Source organism: Mchenga conophoros, linkage group LG19, assembly GCF_057382185.1.
Source record: "Mchenga conophoros isolate Kocher_MC1m ecotype Shallow Benthic linkage group LG19, M_conophoros_male_GT1.1, whole genome shotgun sequence".
In the NCBI taxonomy this organism is placed as follows: Eukaryota; Metazoa; Chordata; class Actinopteri; order Cichliformes; family Cichlidae; genus Mchenga; species Mchenga conophoros.
In genome coordinates, this window is record NC_140544.1 from 12,775,816 (window position 1) to 12,782,612 (window position 6,797).

A 6,797-nucleotide genomic window follows, 5' to 3' on the forward strand; every position below is an offset into this window, starting at 1 on the left:
AGTGGTAAATTATTTCTCCCTTTTGGGAGGTCTTTCTTCTCATATGCCAGAACTGTATTAAGCTCTCATTTTAACTGATTGGTTCCTTTGTGCTCGGAGGCCCATGTGGTGCACTTGCAATCTCTCATTTCATGTATGCAGTATATATATATAATATACATTTTTTTTGCAGACAGCTCTTTCTCCTCTGCATCACCTGAGAAAGTCACTTTTATTTAGCACAAGAGAAGTGATAGAAGTAACGGTCAATTTAAAACATAGATTCAGATAAATATGGATTCCTAAAACGAGCAGACACTTAACTAACGAGTTACTCTGAAACTGTGGTCAGACAGGATGTATCTCCCTTTAAATATGAGGGAAAAAAATCACTGAGACGTGGCCTTGAAGAATATTACTTACAGCATAGTTTCAATGTTATAATCGACTACATTAATCATTTATATAACCCCATCAAACACACACCCTGCTCCACCTCATGCCAGACTGTGGGTCTAAATATAGTCCCTCCTGTTCTTCCTTTCTCCTGCCCCCCCCCCCCCCCACACACACACACACACACACACACACTGTCCACATGCAGTAATGTTCTCAGACTTGTAAGACTTTCCCTGCAGCCATATGTTGCGTCTCTGATTGAGCTCCCAGTAGATAATTCACTTTTGTATGGACACATGCCAGAGGGAAGCCAGTCAGGTTAGAGCAGGATAACTAGCTGTCTCCCTCCGTGAGTGTGCGTCTCTGATCATCTAAAGGCTGCAGAACTTTATGAGGCTCCATTTTTAAACAAACTTGATTTATATGGTTATTTTCGTAAAGTAAGCCCCAGCGACAATGGTGGTGCATTTCCATTTAGAGGAGTTTTACTGGGTTGGAGAAATGATAAAGCAAATGATTTATGAGCGGGGGCGACATGCCAGGCTAAATCTAATCCCGCACGGGGAGGGGGAACCCACCAATTCCATTCCAGGAGGTAAGAGGCCAGTTTGGCAAATTGCAGATAGAGCAATGAGATGAGAACAGTATCTGATGTAAAGAGATACAGACTTTGTCTGCTGAATATTAACACTTTACCATGACAGTGTGATGCATTACAGATCAGAATCTACACCAGCTCGGTGAATGTCTCATCATTTTACCAGCTGTATTTTTATGTAACCGTTCTTCTTTTTAAATACCTTCTTCCAGAGTGTTATTCTGTTGTGAGAGGAGGTTCAAATGTAGTCTATACCCCAAACTGCTTTTTTAGAAGTGCGCCCCTTCATCTAGCATCTGCCAGGGTCTTCTGGCTACTCTGCTCTCATTAGCAGGCAGACTGGTGCAGGGCTTTCTCCATCTGGTAGTCCCAAGCAGCACACACTGTACCAGATTCAGAACAACACAAAGCTCACACTGAATACCACTACTGTGCAGAACGTGCAACTTGATATGCACTCAGTGTATCCACGCCAATTGGAAATAAGCCACACCTGGATATATGGATATGCAGCTCACACGGCCTCTGACCAGCAAACATGCACAGTGGGTGGGTATCACCCCAGTAGAGTGCTTTACTCTCAGACTGCTGGATTACTTCTGGTGGTTCCTCGGATATTTTGCAAGAAGAACGGGAGGCAGAGCCTTCAGCTTCCAGGACCCTCTTCGATGGAACCAGCTCCCGGTTTTATAGATAGGGCCGGACCAGGTGACCCCGAATCCTTACACACAGACACACACTTTTAAACAATGCTTTTATCTAAGCCTAAGCACTTTATCTATTATACACTCAGACTTCATCCACTTGATCACTGTTTTGGCTGATTTCCCCTTATTTACATGCATACAACAGCAAGAGCCTTGTTCAGGTTGTTGGACATTACAAAGCAAATCTTTAAATATCTCACTACTGCTAGAAATACTAAAAAGCCTAGACCATATTTGGGAAATGTAGTTCTCCAGGTGACAGCATGATTTTGGTGCACACCCTTTAATAAGCCTTAATTTTGTTTTGTATTCTAAAAATCACTTTTTAGAAAATAAAATTTTGCTTATTTCAAAACTTCAACTTTTTTTTAGGGTGTGCCTTTCAAAAAATGTGAAACCTTGGCAGTAGGATGGTAACGCTTGAACAACAACCACACTCTTATTTTTTTAATGCAAGACTCTTTACTCAAAAGCAGCTGCATTTGGGTGTCTGTGTCGACACATTAGTGCAAATGCAACGTGAGCAACTTCCATTTGTTTTGCAGTTCCGTTCAAGCTTCTGTTTTCCCAGAGAAGAGAGTTTTAGTTTGATCATAATATGGCACCACACAACCTTTAAAGCGTGCATTTTCAGCACAATTGCTCCCAGTGAGAGGTGAGCCACCCACCCCCAAAGTGCTAATGACAAAAAGTTGCTTCCTAAAGTGTTTTTCACTTGCAAATGAACCATTTTAGAGCTTGGGAAATATGATGCACTGTAGCCAGGAATGCTGAAGAGAAGGAGACCTGCAGATCAGCGAGCGCGTCACTGCAACCTGCCTCAAATGAAAAGTCTATGAAAAGGACAAACCGGATAACCTTCCAAACAATTATTTGGATCTGTCAATCCTATCCTTCTCCTCCATTAACTGAGGTATTTCCAGAAGAATCGACTCATCCATGTGAATGCCACATTTTTTCTAAAATACAAAATTCAGTTGAATCAATCCACATCACTAAAAACATTTGCCCAACATCATGTAGGGTGTCTGGCACTGGGAGGTTGGCAGGGGTCCTTTTAGTCCTGCGATTTGTCTTGTGGATCCAGCCTGTACAGACGCTTGAAGACATTCGTGCTAACATTGCTTAAATGTGAAATGAATTCCAGCACCAAAGATTTTTTAGCAGAACATTGCACTGTAATGAGATAATGTTAATTACTTCACCTATCAGTCGTTTTAATGTTGTGGCTAATAAGTGTGTATCAGCTTAGTTGCCCTGAAGCCACAAGGAGTGTCAGATCTCAAAGCACTTTGTGGAAATAAGAGGCATGGTGCAGTTTCACCGAAAGCAAAAGCAGGGCGAGAAGCACAGGGCAGCCCATGTGACGATGTGGAAGATTCTCCGTGCATTTCGCGGCACAATGGCCGGATTAGCGAGTTCCCATTCACCGGAGGGATTACATGGAGGAGGCAGCACGAACTGTATCATTTGGTGATGCAGATGAGACTTTCTCACATTCTTAAAGTGATTTATGGGAAGAAAAAGGCTGGAATATGTAGTGAGAGCGTCAGAGGAGAAGGCATGTCAGGGGCAGGACATGTGTGAGGACAGCAGACAGCGGTGAGGTGTGCTGTAGGGGTTACAGATGAGTATTTTGTGGATTTTTTCCTCCCTTTGGTGAAAAATTGCTCAAAATTCTTTTTTTTTGACAGTAAAGATTGCCTACTGCTGTACTAATGGAAAAGATCTTTGATATCACTAACACCATTACAAATCATCCTGAGAGGAAGATAACATTTGAGCCGGGTGAGACATTTCACTACATTTCACCACATCTTTTGGAAGGAGAAGAAAAGTGATGATATTTCATTGGATAGTTGGGATACTAAAATACTGACTGAAAGTCTGAGCCAGAGTGGTGACTGCTAAAGTAAAGGAGAAGAAATGAGCAGTAGTTTAGTTCTAGGCTCGGCTGGAGCGGCCATGCTGACATATTGGGTATTTTCCAAATGAGCTAATGTGCCTTTTGGGGCAATCACATCTGTGACGGTAGCTGGCAGCAGTGAGGATGATGAGGAGAAGGACAGAGAGGGTGTGCAGGGAGAGTAGGATTGGGTGTAGGGAGAAGATAACAAGGGGCTTTGCTGCCAGACTCAACAATTGTTATGAGAGATGATGATGATGATTAGCATTTGGTTATACTCTGAAGTCGGGGAACTCAGTAATATCCCCTTAGAAAGAGGCTCTGGTGGTGAACAAACGAGCTGGCGTTTGCAAAATTTATGAACACCGTTGCAGCTTTCCCTGTTGAGCTAAAAATATCTTTTAATATGGCTCTGATTTGTTGTCTTATTGGAAGAACGTCATTATTTTGTTAACCACCATTCATCACCATTAACAGAGAGTCATCAGGCTGCGTTTGCCGTTTCGTTCAGCTCTTTTGGGGCCTGAACAAAAAGCTGGTGACTCAGTTTTTCTGTGCCTATTGATGGACAATACACAGAAATTAAATTTACATTTATCTATCTAATGAGCAGCTATTTGTGTTTTATGCTTTTGAAGGAATTTTGTACATTTACTCCCTGACTCTGTCTCTCTCTTCCTCATTTCACAGCTTTGGTGTTTTTAGTTGATGGTCTACATATTTATAGAAGTGAGATGATGGAAGGTGTGTAGTTGATTGTAGTGCTTTAAAGGATGCCAGGCTTTAAACATAAGATAAAAATGATATAGGTGAAAATTCAGCGTGAGTATGGATAAAACTACAGCAAGAAGAAGGCTTCAGATTCCTCCTGAAAGCTGCCTCCAGTGGCATTTGCTCAAGAGAGCTGTCCACCTGAGGTGCAACCCATTTCCCCGCTCGTGCTCTTTGACACATGAGGACAGGCAAGGTAAAAGAAGAGAAGCTTTGTTAATCCCGTGGTACCAGCCCACCTGTTTCCCAAGCTCAAGAGTGACATGTGCCATTTCTTCCCTGACATTTGTCACTGATAGACGAGCCTCCTCCTCATCCAGTCAAAAGGCCACTGGGCCAGATGGAGTCCTGATGGGTGGTTTCTTATTGATGGTTTCCACACGTCAGGCTCATGGATCGATGCCGAGGAAAAAGTACGGCTTCACAAATCAAATGGCACCCACAGGGCTGGCTATTATGTACATTATCTGAATAAATATCAGCTGCCATGAGTGAATGAATGAGCAAATTCTAATTTTGCGCTTTGCACATACTCACAGGTTTAACCATTACTGACTTTCTGGCCCCAGCTGAAATGCCCGCTGCATTTAACTGGCAGAGGCTAATGACGCATTAGCAATTAGAGAAGAGCAGGTCCGATGATGTCATCAGGCCTACGGCATGCCCAGCTTTATTTCATTGCAGTCCAGAGTTAGGATGGGTGTCATTTAGGTTTTATCCGATACCAGTACCAAACCGGTACTTTTGAAACGGTGCCGGTGCTTAAATGGTGCTCGAACCGGTGCTTAAAGAATGAAGAACACACACTTTGTCCAAAAACCTCTTATGTTTAGCTGTTTTTTGTAAAAAGATAACAATGTTAGCCTTTTCTGCAGCTATAGGGGATATATGGTATCACTCTTGGCTGGAAGCAGTGCTTAAATAATGGAAAACACCAATTTTGTCCAAAAACCTCTCATGTTTAGCTTTTCCCACTTTTTCTTTGGTCATTTTAGCCTTTTTGGCCAGGGTGAAGAGAGTATCTGCCATCAAACAAGAAGACAGCCGCATGTAACTACAATGGTGTTTGCTAGTTCACCTTACGTGCATTAATGTAATAACGTGGTTATGTAACAGAGTTAGAAAATAGCTTAATGAATTTCCTCAAAATTGATGTGCTTTGTGAATAGTTGGAGCCACCTGGTGGACAAACACAGCAACTGCAACTGTTAAGGTTCCAAATTGCTGCACAGGGCATGCCTCAGCAAAGGAAAAAAACTCCCAGCTGGTGGCAGGTGCTAGTGAGTGATACTGTTGTCAATTTTGTATGTGTATTAAGGAAAACATTCTTATAGTGGTAATTGTCAACATGTATTTTGATTGTAAGCAGTATTAGCATGTATCCTGAAAGTTACAGGCATTTTGATGCATGGGTAGTAACTTTATTCACGAGTAGCATTTTTAGTTAGCATGCTAAGCTAATACTCGTTAGCTAGTCGGGTGCTTTTTGACTTGCACTCAGCTCTAATGCTTCTCTATGAGATTGTAATTGTTCTAATTATTTTTAACAGAACTGAATGTTGCAGTTGCTTTGCACACTGTTAATGAAGACTGTGTGCTGTTTTCTTTGTACCAGTTGCCAGAATAAAGAGGGAGCCCAGAGTAAGGGCAAGTCCAGCGTTGCAGTGCCGTCCTTTCTACATGGGCATATCACACCACTTGCACAATAGACTCACAGAACAGCAACAGCTACAGTTAGCTTACTCAACGTAAATTACACACGAACAACATTAACCCTTTAAGACCTACCATAAAACCAAGTCCGCCAGAGCTTATATTATATTTTTACATGGTGTGGAGCCATTTTTGGGAGCATTTCAAGTTGCTATACATCAATACAACAATTATAGCCCAGATTTTAATAATATGTATTCATTAAGTGCATAGTAATTACATAAATTGCAAAAAAGTGCAATAAACTACAAAAAAATTGAAAATCGTTTTTGCTTTTTTAACATATATTTCTAGTTAGAGAAATTTAAGAGGCTTATCCCTCAAAACTGTAAATACAAAAAAGTTGCACAAAATAGTTTCCTACCACAGGAAATTTATTTTGAGTGTCTTCATAGTTTTATTTTTGAAATACACCAATTTTTATACACTGCAGGAAAAACGAAAATAAATATTATACTGCAAATTTGCAAAAAAGCAGCATGTGCATCAAAATAAACTATTTCCAGCAGTGCAATATGAGTCCTAAGCATCCCAGAAACGACACAGAAAGTCATAAAGTCAAACATAACTTTTAAAAAGACCAGTATAGGCCCTGATGGTAAAAAAAGACTACATTTCCGCGAAAATGACGTCACTTCCGGTTTCGGGCAGGTAATGGCGGACATGCAAAAGTTCGCGCTGACGTCTATTCCAACGTAGGAAGTGTTATGAACAGCTGATCGGA